Source organism: Hemiscyllium ocellatum, chromosome 40, assembly GCF_020745735.1.
Source record: "Hemiscyllium ocellatum isolate sHemOce1 chromosome 40, sHemOce1.pat.X.cur, whole genome shotgun sequence".
Lineage (NCBI taxonomy): Eukaryota > Metazoa > Chordata > Chondrichthyes > Orectolobiformes > Hemiscylliidae > Hemiscyllium > Hemiscyllium ocellatum.
Window position 1 is genome coordinate 1,864,269 of NC_083440.1, and position 14,121 is coordinate 1,878,389.

Consider the following 14,121-nt stretch of genomic DNA (forward strand, 5'->3'; position numbering starts at 1 on the left):
TGAATAAAAGTCAATAATCATGGTAAATAATAATCAATAAAAATACAGAAAATGAATAAAGATCATTAATAACTATAAACAATGAACAGTGAAAATATTGAAAATGAACAAAGACCAATAATAACAATAAATAATAAACAATAAAAAACATCAATGAATAAAGATCATTAATAACATTAAATAATAATAAAAATACAGTGCATGAATAAAAATCATTAATATTAAATAATAAAGAAGCAGCCAATGAATTATGATCATTAATAATGGTAAATAATAACATTAATTGTACTATGAATGATGATAATTAACAGTAAATAGTGAGTAAATAAATAACAAATAATTATCATTAAATACAACGCAGAATAAATGTACAGCAAATGAGTTATGTTCATGAACAATAGTAAATAATAAACAGGATAAAATAAACAATCAAATATATGGTACATAATAACTAAGGAATAATAAAATGTAGTAAATAACAAACAGTGCTCATTAATATTTGTAAATAATTAACTAACAAATCAATAAATACTAAATAATGAGCAATCATCATTCAAGCATTAAATGATAAAGAATGAGTAAATAAATACACAGCAAATAATAGTAAATGAGTGGATAAATGTGTAGTAAATAGCAAGTAATAACAGTTACAATAAATCATAAATATATGCAGAGTAAATAATGAATAATAACTATATTAATCATAAATAATTTGAAAAAGTATAGTAATTAGAGTCATAGAGAGATATCCAGCACAGAAACAGACCCCTCAGTCCAACTCATCCATGCCAATCAGATATCCTACTGCAATCTAGACCCATTTGCCAGCATTTGGCCCATATTCCTCGAAACGCTTCCTATTCATATATCCATCCAGATGCCTTTTAATTGATGTAATTGTACCAGCCTCCATCACTTCCTGTGGCAATTCAAACCATACACGCACCACCCTCTGTGTGAAAAGGTTGCTCCTCTAGTGCCTTTTAAATCTTTTCCCTCTCACCTTAAACCTATACCCTCAAGTTTTGGACTCCACCACAATGGGGAAAAGATCTTTGAGTATTCACCTTAACTATGCCCCTCATGATTTTATAAACTTCTATAAGATTACCCTCAGCCTCCGATGCTCCAGAAAAAAACAGATCCAGCCTCTTCCTATAGATTAAACCCTCCAACCCTGAGGACAGCCTTGTAAATGTTTTCTGAATCCTTTCAAGTTTCACAGCATCCTTCCAATAGCAGGGAGACCAGTAATGACCACAGTGCTCCCAAAGTGGCCCAACCAACATACTGTACAGCCACAACATGACTCCCAACACACTCACAAACAAAGGCAAGCATATCAAACACCTTCTTCACTATCCTGTCACTCCAGGAACCATGAACCTGCACACCAAGGTCTCTTTGTTCGGAAATACTTCCCAGGACCTTACCATTAAGTGTATATCCACTCATTAACTATTATTAAGTTCTGGCCTACTGAACAATGCTAAATAACGGTGGCACAGTGGTTAGCACTGCTGCCTCACAGCGCTAGAGACCCGGGTTCAATTCCCGCCTCAGGCGACTGACGGTGTGGAGTTTGCTCATTCTCCCCGTGTCTGCATGGGTTTGCTCCTACAGTCCAAAAATGTGCAGGTTAGGTGAATTGGCCATGCTAAATTGCCCGTCATGTTCTATGTAGGGGAATGGGTCGGTGTGCACTTGTTGTGCTGAAGGGCCTGTTTCCACACTAATGATAAATTAGAATAGATTACTTACAGTGTGGAAACAGGCCCTTCAGCCCAACAAGTCCACACTGACCCTCTGAAGAGCAACCCACCCAGACCTGTTTCCCTACACCTAACATGAGGGGCAATTTTAGCATGGCCAATTCACCTAACCTGCAAATCTTTGTGACTGTGGGAGGAAAGCGGAGCATTCGGAGGAAACCCACACAGACACAGGGAGAATGTGCACTCCACACAGACAGTCACCTGAGGTGGGATTTGAACCTGGGTCCCTGGCGCTGTGAGGCAGCAGTGCTAACCACTGTGCCACCCACAAATAATGAGCTACAAATATTAACACATGCATAAATTATGAATATTAAGAAAGTATTACATTTTAAATAAGCAATAAATATGTGGTAAATTCTAGTAAAGGATAAATAAATAATATTCTTAGTAAACAATAGGTAAATAAAAATAAATGTGTTGCTGGTGACCAGCAACACATTTGCAGCTGTGATCTCCAGCATCTGCAGACCTCATTTTTTACTCGAAGATAAAAATAAATGCTGAGTAAAAATAAATAAAACACAATAAATGAATTACAAATAATAATTATTAAAATACACTGAATAAATAATATGAAATAATAAATAATTATGAAGAGTAATAAATATTTAACACTATTAAACAAGGATCTAATAATCATTGTCAATAATAAATAATAATCATCAATAAACAGTAATCTAATAATAAACAATGTGTTGTAAGTTGTGCTCCATATCTGGGAACAGGGACCTCATGGTCAAACCCTCACTATAAGTGAAGTCTACTCCACAGAACTCCTCTGTTCCTTCCTCAATTTGATTTTTTTTCTCCCGTGGTTCAGTCCCTTCCATCCGCAGTTCCTCTGACACTTCACGTCGGTTTCGGAATTTCCAGTTTGTGGGCTCCGGCCACCTCCTCTTTACCATATGTGTGTAATCCCTTTCCCCATCCATTCCTCACCAGCATGGTCTCAGGGCTGTCTGCTTCTGCCTGGAGGAAAGGCCAGAATCGTCCCCACCACCCCCCCACCACCCTCCTCCTCTTGGCTGAGCTTATGCTCGCCCTCAACAAGTTCTCCTTCAAACCCTCTCACTTTCTCCAGGTCGGAGGGGTGACTTGGGCACCAGTTAAGCCTGTGACTTTGTAGGGTACATGGAACATTCCTTGTTCCAGTCCTATTCCGGCTGCCACCCCCAACTCATTCTCTGATGTGACGATGATACCATCAGTGCTGTCTCCCGTCAGGAATTGGAAAAGTTTATCAATTTCACTTCCAATTTCCACCCCGCCCTCACCTTGACTTGGTCCATCTCTGACTCCTCCCTTTCCTCCTTCAACATCTCTGCTTCCATTTCTGGGGATAGGCTGGCCACCAGTATCCAGTCCAACCCTGATTGTCTCTCTTCCCTCTCACAACAGTTCCCATTGTCCTTACCTACCATTCCACCAGCTTCCACATCTAGAAGATCATCAGCAGCAACCTCTGCACGAGTGGAAACATATTCCCCTCCTCTTCCTGTCAACCATTCACAGGAACCGTTCCCTCTGCGACACCCTTCCTTCACTCCCAACGCCGTCCCACAGCATCTCCCCCTGCCACCATCAACAGTAAGCACCTGCCCATTTACCCGCTCCGTGCTCAGTATCCAACATCCAAACACACCTTCCAGGTGAAGCTGCACTCTACCTGCACTTCCCACAATCTACACTCACAGACATGATGAAGATGAAGGAAGTATTAAATGATTGGATCAGATTTCCTACAGTGTGGAAACAGGCCCTTCGGCCCAACAAGTCCACACCGACCCTCCGAAGAGCAACCCACCCAGACCCATTCCCCCAACTGTACATTTACCCCTGACAACTGCACCTAACACTATGGCTTGCTGCAGTGCTCCAGCAATGCTCAGCACAGTTTTGGGGTTTGAGACACCTCCCAAGTCCTCACCTCAACCACCCCCCCATACACCGGGCCTTGTTACCACATGGTCTGCTATGACACACAACCCATTGTCAGCCACTAAAGGTCCCCATTAGCAGCTATCCCTTCTCCCAGGCTGGTCATTATGGCAAGAATTCAATTGCAAATGAAGTAGCTTGAGTTAGAGGTGAGAGAAAGGGAAAGGGCAGCAGAAATGGAACAGTTTGAGTTACGATTAAAAGCAGAAGAGAGGGAATAAGAGAGAGCAGCATACAGTCAGAGAGTCAGAGAGATGTACAATATAGAAACAGACCCTTCGGTCCAACCCGTCCATGCTGACCCAGATATCCCAACCCAATCTAGTCCCACCTGCCAGCACCCGGCCCATATCCCTCCAAACCCTTCCTATTCATATACCCATCCAAATGCCTTTTAAATGTTGTCATTGTACCAGCCTCCACCACATCCTCTGGCAGCTCATTCCATACACGTACCACCCTCTGGGTGAAAAAGTTGCCCCTTAGGTCTCTTTTATATCTTTCCTCTCTCACCCTAAACCTATGCCCTCTAGTTCTGGACTCCCCCACTCCAGGGAAAAGACTTTGCCTATTTACCCTATCCAAGCCCCTCATAATTTTGTAAACCTCTATAAGGTCACCCTCAGCCTCCGACGCTCCAGGGAAAACAGCCCCAGCCTGCTCAGCCTCTCCCTGTAGCTTAAACCCTCCAACCCTGGCAACATCCTTGTAAATCTTTTCTGAACCCTTTCAAGTTTCACAACATCTCTCCAATAGAAAGGAGACCAAAATTGCACACAGTATTCCAATGTCCTGTACAGCCGCAACATGACCTCCCAACTCCTGTACTCAATACTCTGACCAATAAAGGAAAGCATACCAAACGCTGCCTTCACTATCCTATCTACCCACGACTCCACTTTCAAGGAGCTATGAACCTGCACTCCAAGGTCTCTTTGTTCAGCAACACTCCCTAGGACCTTACCATTAAGTGTATCAGTCCTGCTAAGATTTGCTTTCCCAAAATGCAGCACCTCGCATTTATCTGAATTAAACTCCATCTGCCACTTCTCAGCCATTGGCCCATCTGGTCCAGATCCTGTTGTAATCTGAGGTCACCCTCTTCGCAGTCCACTACACCCTCCAATTTTGGTGTCATCTGCAAACTTACTAACTGTACCTCTTATACTCACATCCAAATCATTTATGTAAATGGCAACAAGTAGAGGACCCAGCACCGATCCTTGTGACCCTCCCCTGGTCACAGGCCTCCAGTCTGAAAAACAACCCTCCACCACCACCCTCTGTCTTCTACCTTTGAGCCAATTCTGTATCCAAATGGCTAGTTCTCCCTGTATTGCAAGAGATCTAACCTTGCTAATCAGTCTCCCATGGGGTACCTTGTCGAACGCCTTACTCAAGTCCATACAGATCACATCTACTGCTCTGCCCTCATCAATCCTCTTTGTTACTTCTTCAAAAAACTCAATCAAGTTTGTGAGACATGATTTCCCACGCACAAAGCCATGTTGACTATCCCGAATCAGTCCTTGCCTTTCCAAATACATGTATATCCTGCCCCTCAGGATTCCCTCCAACAACTTGCCCACCACCGAGGTCAGGCTCACCGGTCTATAGTTCCCTGGCTTGTCTTTACCACCCTTCTTAAACAGTGGCACCACGTTTGCCAATCTCCAGTCTTCCAGCACCTCACCTGTGACTATCGATGATACAAATATCTCAGCAAGAGGCCCAGCAATCACTTCTCTAGCTTCCTACAGAGTTCTCGGGTACACCTGATCAGGTCCTGGGGATTTATCCACCTTTACCCGTTTCAGGATATCCAGCACTTCCTCCTCTGTAATCTGGACATTTTGCAAGATGTCACCATCTATTTCCCTACAGTCTATATCGTCCATATCCTTTTCCACAGTAAATACTGATGCAAAATATTCATTTAGTATCTCCCCCATTTTCTGTGGCTCCACACAAAGGCCGCCTTGCTGATCTTTGAGGGGCCCTATTCTCTCCCTAGTTACCCTTTTGTTCTTAATATATTTGTAAAAACCCTTTGGATTCTCCTTAATTCTATTTGCCAAAGCTATCTCATGTCCCCGTTTTGCCCTCCTGATTTCCCTCTTAAGTATACTCCTACAGCCTTTATACTCTTCTAAGGATTCACTCGATCTATCCTGTCTGTACCTGACATATGCTTCCTTCTTTTTCTTAACCAAACCCTCAATTTCTTTAGTTATCCAGCATTCCCTATACCTACCAGCCTTCCCTTTCACCCTGACAGGAATAAACTTTCTCTGGATTCTTGTTATCTCATTTCTGAAGGCTTCCCATTTTCCAGCCGTCCCTTTACCTGCGAACATCTGCCCCCAATCAGCTTTCGAAAGTTCTTGCCTAATACCGTCAAAATTGGCCTTTCTCCAATTGAGAACTTCAACTTTTAGATCTGGTCTGTCCTTTTCCATCACTATTTTAAAACGAATAGAATTATGGTCGCTGGCCCCAAAGTGCTCCCCACTGACACCTCAGTCACCTGCCCTGCCTTATTTCCCAAGAGTAGGTCAAGTTTTGCACCTTCTCTAGTAGGTACATCCACATACTGAATCAGAAAATTGTCTTGTATGCACTTAACAAATTCCTCTCCATCTAAACCCTGAACACTATGGCAGTCCCAGTCTATGTTTGGAAAGTTAAAATCCCCTACCATAACCACCCTATTATTCTTAAAGATAACTGAGATCTCCTTACAAATTTGTTTCTCAATTTCCCTCTGACTATTAGCAGAAGAGAGAGAAAAAGACGGAGCTTTTGAACTTCAGAAACGGACACTTAAAAAGGAAAGTTAGCTTAAAAGGCTGGAGATAAAGGCCGAGGGTCGGCTTAGTGAGGAGGAGGGTCAGGGTTGAAAATGTGTTACTGGTTAAAGCACAGCAGGTTAGGCAGCATCCAAGGAACAGGAAATTCGACGTTTCGGGCCAGAGCCCTTCATCAGGCCTGGCCTGAAACGTCGAATTTCCTGTTCCTTGGATGCTGCCTAACCTGCTGTGCTTTAACCAGCAACACGTTTTCAGCTCTGATCTCCAGCATCTGCAGACCTCACTTTTTACAGGAGGGTCAGGGTGGACAGTGAGAAACTGTTTACGTTCAAGCATTGCCTGAATCTCATGAGAAGGAGGTGGAAGCTTTTGTCATCTTATTTGCAGTGGCCAGTAGCAATGTGGGTGTTGCTGACCCAAACGAAACTTGTAGGTAGGGCTAGTGAGGTATTCACATCATTTATTAGCGGAGGGATCTGGGGAGGTTGGAAAAGCCACTGTCAGTGCATATGAGCTTGTACCAGAAGCCGATAGACAGTCTTTCAGGGACCCTAGTCAAGCCAGTTTGAAAGGATCGAACAGAGTAATTTCGATCGATGGATAAGAGCTTTAAAAATCGAGCAAACCTACGATGCCCTGAGAGAGGTCATTATTTTGGAGGAATTCAAAACCTCACTGCCTGAAGTAGTGCGGACTCATGGGGAAGAGCAGAGAGTTAAAACAGCAAGGTTAGCAGCTGCAGGGGCTGATGGTTATGAGCTGGTCCATTAAACACAGTTTGGCTTCCAGCATCAATCTCAGTCCATGAGGAATAGAAACTGGGGCAAAGGGAAATCCTCAGGGGGGAAAGGGACAGGTTGATCTCAGTGAAGATCATAAGGAGAACTGACCACAGGGTGAAAAAGAAACCCTTGAGGGGGTCAAAGAAGTTAAAAATCTCTGGTGTTTTCATTGTAATAAAGTGGGCCCACAAAATCACAGTGTTGGTGGGCCAGGAGAAAGCCAGGTGTAGGTAAACCAGACAGGCCTGGGAGTTTTGTTGGTCTAGTAACAAAAAGCACAAGGGAAGTTAGACAACTGCCTCCGAGTGTACAAGATGATCAGAGGGTGGTTAAGGAGGAACTGCCAGATCTGCTTAAAAAATATACACGCAAGGGTAAAGTTTATTCACATAGGCCAGTAGCAGTAGGTAAGGAGGTTACAATATTTAGGGACACAGGATCCTCTCAGTCTGTGATGCTGAAGGATGAGGAGATATCTACTCCTGAGGGTCTATTACCAGAGAATGGTGACAGGAATTCATGGTGAGACAAAAAGTGCTCAGTTATGTAAAGTGAGGCGAGAGAGTCCAGAGAAGAGCATAGAATTTGCAATAGGAGTACTGGACAAACTCTCAACTCCAGGAATACAATTTGTCCTAGCCAATGATATAGCTGATTCACTGGTAGGCGTGCTGCCTACTGTAGTAAAAGCCAGTGATGATGCATTCTGGATGAGTGGTGCTGGAAGAGCACAGCAGTTCAGGCAGCATCCAACGAGCAGCACCACTGATCCAGAATCTGGCTTCCAGCATCTGCAGTCATTGTTTTCACCTCAGTGGTGATGCAGGCAACTGAAGAAAAGAAGGATGTTTATCCAGGAATTTTCCCAGATTGTGTGGTCACAAGATCACAGAGTCACAGGCTGAAGCAGGAGAGATCAAAAAGCACAGATAAGGAAGCTGACACAGCTTTATCAGGGAGTTGTTTTGATCAGATAAGTGGGACAGAGCAGGAACAGCTAGGTAAACTTAGAAGTATCTTTCGCTCTGCTGAGTTCCAGAAGACAGATTAGAAGGTAAAACAGTGATATCAAAAGGCATATACAGAGGAGAGTGAATGCATCCCTCTGTGTTATTACTGAACAAATGATGTCTTAGTGAGGAAATGGAGACCGTCACACATTCAAGCAGATGAGAACTGGGCAGAGATTCATCAAATTATTTTGCCAATAGGGCATAGAAAGGAGGTGCTGCAAGTGGCACATGAACTACCACTTGGAGGTTATTTCGGGGTGAGGAAAACACAGGCTAAAATACAAAGACATTTTTTACTGGCCTGGATTACACAAGGGTGTATTTGAATTTTGCCACACATATCAGCTAATCGGAAAACCACAGGCAGTAATAAAGCCTGCACCTTTAATACCTATTCCAGCATTTGAGGAATCTTTCACAAGAGTCTTGATTGATTGCATAGGTCCCCTACCTCAAACATAAAGAGGGGATAATTATTAATAATAATGGATGTGTCAACTAGATCTCCAGAGAGAATTCCTTTACGCAACACCATTCCTCAAAGGGTTGTAGAAGCAATTTTTTTACTAGATATGGACTACCAGTAGAGATCCAGTCAGATCTAGGATCAAAGTGAAGGCAGCGTTTGGTATGCTTTCCTTTATTGGTCAGAGTATTGAGTACAGGAGTTGGGAGGTCATGTTGCGGCTGTACAGGACATTGGTTAGGCCACTGTTGGAATATTGTGTGCAATTCTGGTCTCCTTCCTATCGGAAAGATGTTGTGAAACTTGAAAGGGTTCAGAAAAGATTTACAAGGATGTTGCCAGGGTTGGAGGGTCTGAGCTACAGGGAGAGGCTGAGCAGGCTGGGGCTGTTTTCCCTGGAGCGTCGGGGGCCGAGAGGTGACCTTATAGAGGTTTATAAAATCATGAGGGGCATGGATAGGATAAATAGGCAAAGTCTTTTCCCTGGGGTGGGGGAGTCCAGAACTAGAGGGGCATAGGTTTAGGGTGAGAGGGGAAAGATATAAGAGACCTAAGGGGCAACTTTTTCACCTAGAGGGTGGTACATGTATGGAATGAGCTGCCAGAGGATGTGGTGGAGGCTGGTACAATTGCAACATTTAAGAGGCATCTGGATGGGTATATGAATAGGAAGGGTTTGGAGGGATATGGGCCGGGTGTTGGCAGGTGGGACTAGATTGGGTTGGGATATCTGGGTCAGCATGGACAGGATGGACTGAAGGGTCTGTTTCCGTGCTGTACATCTCTAATACTCAATAACGTTACATCAAAACTATTCAAGGAGTTTATGGATAACTTGGGAATAAAGCAATTCAAATCTACCACATACCATCCCGAATCACAGGGAGTGCTAGAGAGATGACATTAAACACTAAAGACCATGTTGAGGGCTAATAGTCAGGATTATCCAGATGATTGGGATAAAGGAGTTCTGTTTGTACTTTTTGTGATTAGAGATGCACCGAATGAATCAACCAAATTCAATTCTTTTGAATTAATTTTTGGGCATGAAGTAAGAGGATCGTTAAAATTGATTCAGGAGTAATTAAGAGACCACCCAGGTGGACGATATGTCAAAGTTTAGAGAATGATTAAAGACAGCTGGAATGTTGGCCAGACAGCATTTAAAAGTATCACAGCACACAATGAAACAGGAAGTGGATAAGAAATCACAAATTCCCAATTTTGCAATTGGGGAGAAGGCATTGCTGTTACTTTCAATGACAGGTGAGCCTTTAAAAGCAAGGTCTGATGGACCTTATCAAATCAAGAGGAAATTGAGTGAGGTGAACGACTTGTTAAAGACTCCAGACAGGAAGAAATCTCTCAGAGTGTGTGATGTGAATATTCTCAAAAGGTATTCTGATCAGGAAGGAAAGCGAGAGGAGAAGGTGGTAATGATTACAGCACAGAAGGAAGGACCACGTGCAGAGAATTCGGAATTGGACATTCCTCAGAGCAAATTGGACGATGAGGACGTTGTCAAAAATTGAGATAGATTAGATTACTTACAGTGTGGAAACAGGCCCTTCGGCCCAACAAGTCCACACCGACCCGCCGAAGCGCAACCCACCCATACATATACCCCTTACCTAACACTAGGGGCAATTTAGCATGGCCAATTCACCTGACCCGCACATCTTTGTGACTGTGGGAGGAAACCGGAGCACCCGGAGGAAACCCACGCAGACACGGGGAGAACATGCAAACTCCACACAGTCAGTCGCCTGAGGCGGGAATTGAACCCAGGTCCCTGGCGCTGTGAGGCAGCAGTGCTAACCACTGTGCCACCGTGCCGCCCTAAAATCATTGAGTTACCTTCCACAAGAAAATCAAAATGACCTGAATGAGTTATTACTATGACATGGGGAGATATGCGGAAATAAACTGGGAAGTACTAACCTAATTATGCATCATGTAAAGATAGGAGATGCTGTTCCAATTAAGCAACATCCTTATAGACATAACCCTAGAAAGTTGGCACAGGATCAGAAGGAGATAGAGCACATGCTCCAGGATGGCTTGATCGAAGTGAGTTACAGTGACTGGAGCTCACCCATGGCTCTGTCATGGTACCAAAGCCAGATGGTACCCAACAGTTATGTGTGGACTGTCGCAAAGTCAAAGCCGCTACAAAGAGTGATGCATATCCATTTCCACAGTTGGAGGACTATCGAAAAAGTGGGACAAGCAACTTACATTTCTAAGATGGACTTGCTCAGAGTCTGTCAGAGAGAGAGCAAAGGCAATTTCAGCTTTCATAAGGTCAAAGTCATGCCATTTGGTATGAAAAACACTCAGAGACTGACTAATAAGGGCCTTGCCGGGTTACTCAGCTGTGTGGTGTATATTGATGGTGATTTTTAGTCACTCATTTACACCATTTATCAACTTCAGAAAGTAGGCTTGGTAATAAACCTGGCTAAAAGTGAATTCGCCAAAGTCCAAGTCACCTTCCTGGAACATGTTATTGGGTACGGACAAATGGCCCCATGGGGTGTGAAAGTCAAAGTCATTGGGGAATTTCTCAAACCAAAGAGCAGTACTACCGTTCCTGGGGTTGAGTGTGTTTCACTGAAAGTTTGTGCTGAACTTTAGCAGTGAGGCTGCTCCACTCACCGAATTGTTAAAAAAAGGCTAGAGGTTTCAGCGGACTGTCAAAAGGCAGATTGGACAACCTTAAAACGGTGCTCCCCACTGCCCCGGTATTAGCCACACCGGTTACACAAAGCCTTTCAAGGTGGCTATCGATGCCAGTGATGTGGGTGTCGGTGCGGGGCTCCTGCAGGAGGATGACGAGGGGATAGAGAGACCCATCCGGTACTTTTCCAGGAATTTGAACGTTCACCAACAGAAATATTCAATGGTGGAGAGAGAGACTTTACGCTTGGTGTTGGCATTGCAACGTTTCAGTGTTGATATTACCAGCAATGCATCTGAGACAATCGTACACACTGATCCTAACCCCCTGACATTTGTGGGGAAATTTAAGGACAAAAATGCCAGACTGTTTGGATGGAGTTTGTTGTTGGAGCCTTTCAATTTGACAATCGTGCATGTGGCAGGTCACAAAAACGGGATTGCCGATGCATTATCGAGACTCAAATGAGACACGGAGACGTCCAGTGGTGGGTGTACTGCGGCCTGACTTTACACGGGGTTTATAGTTAGTTTATAGTACATCTGGGTGCTTAGAATACGAACTGGGATTTTGAAGGGTTTTAGAAATGAAGCAATCTTTCCATATTAATGGTTTTTTTAAGGGGGAGGTGTCTCAAAGCTGTTCCTTTTCTCAAGGATACTGGGTCCTTGGTTTCTTTCAGAGGGGTTGTCAACAGCTCCTAGTTCCGATCAGACTAGTTTGGTACAGGGTTTAAAGGGCATTGAGAGGCTTTTTTTGTTTATATGTAAGCAGACGGGACCTCAGAGCCAAATGGGTCATGTTTTAGAAGTGCCCTGTATAATGGAAGGGGAGTGGTCAGCTCTCCAGCTGAGCAGTTCAGTCCAGTACTAGTTGGGAGTTCAGCAGTGAGCTGCATGGAAACAGGTTGTGAAACTCTCTCTCTCTCCTTCTGCCCTTCTAACTTCAACCTGTAAGCATCTGTTCAATTTTTACTTCTTTTTAAAGGGGTTTGCTTATTGGGACCGTTGTGTATGTTCGGAGCGGCAGAATTAAGCTACTTTGGATCGACTGAGTTCTGTAGGGGCTCTGTATTCTGTTCTTTGTGTTTCATTGTGTAATTTTGTGAATAAATTTTCGTCTGTTTTAAAATCTGATACTCAACCTAGCTAACTTTTCTGGGTAATTTTCATAGAGCATAGAACATAGCAGAGTACAGCACAGAACAGGCCCATGGCCCATGATATTGTGCCGAGATTTAATCCTAATGTAAAATATAATAACCTAACCTACGCACCCCTCAACTCCCTGCTATCCATGTGCATGTCCAGCAGTCGCTTAAATGTCCCTAATGACTGCTCCCACCACAACTGGGAACACATTCCATACATTCACAACTCTCTGTGTAATGAACCTATCTCTGACGTCCCCTCTATACCTTCCTCCTAATATCTTCAAACAATGACCCCTTGTCCCAGTCCATCCTGCCCTGGGAAAACGTCTCTGGCTATTGACTCTATCCATTCCTCTCATTACCTTGTACACCTCGATCACTGCAAACTTACTGAAACAAATTGCGAAGTTATGGTCTGGGCAGATTGCTTCCGAATGTTTTGAATGGGCTGGCCTAGTCTGTAACACTTGGTCATGGGATCCCGGGGAGACTCTGTACAATGGCGATGACAGGAAACAGCATGCCCCTGAAGAAAATTCGCTCGAATCAGTCATCTTTGAGTTAGAATAAGCATCATGCCATTATTTGGGAAGCTAAATTCGTTCAAACCTGCCATCCTAAACTGGGCTGAGTCCATGAAACGAATGCGTTTTTTTCGGGTAAATGACATTGGGGCAGATGGAAAGCAGCAAATAATTCCGACAGCCTGCGGACCCGCAGCTTTTTCTGTTATTAGGAGCCTCACGTTCCCTGAGGCACCAGGTACCAAAACCTTGCAAGAGTTAACAGATTTAGTTCAGGTGCGTTATGGCCCCAAACCACCTCCGATTCTGAGACACTGTTGGTTTTATTCAGCAGTTCGAAAACCAGGGGAATCTGTATTGGCATTTTTGCCTAGGTTAAGATGATCGGCAGAGGCATGTAACTTTGGGTTAATCCTGAATGAGACACTGAGAGACTGCTTGGTATGTGGGATTAATGGCGTAACCATGCAGAAGCGGGTTCAACCAGACACTACTGCTGGCTTTGCCTTTGGAAAATGGAGCATGTGATTTTTCGGGTGTTCTGATAGAAGTGGGTACCCTCACCCTCCCTGACTGAGTTGGGGGTACACCACTTGAGCGTAGGCAACTACAGAGCCTCATGCAGGGCACATCCTGAGCAGAGGGACCCTTGGCCAACCCACAGCAGAACCCCACCACAAAGGTAAGCCTTGACCAACTGTTGTTCAGGATCTGGGCCAGCCAGCCATTGTAGTTGCTGCTGGTATGTGGACCTCAGACCGCAAGGTAGTCCTCCAAGACCTGACTTCAGTAAGACAACGCACAGGCTGGTATCCGGGAGAGTGCGCACCCCAGAAAGTCCTCCTAAATCTGGTTTGGAACAGCTACGTTGCTCAGCAACTTCCAAATCAGGACCAGTCAAAATGCAATGGTCTCCTGGTTCCGATGGAGGTCGATAGCAGCGCAGAGGTATCAGGGGTTGTGGAACCAGTGATTAG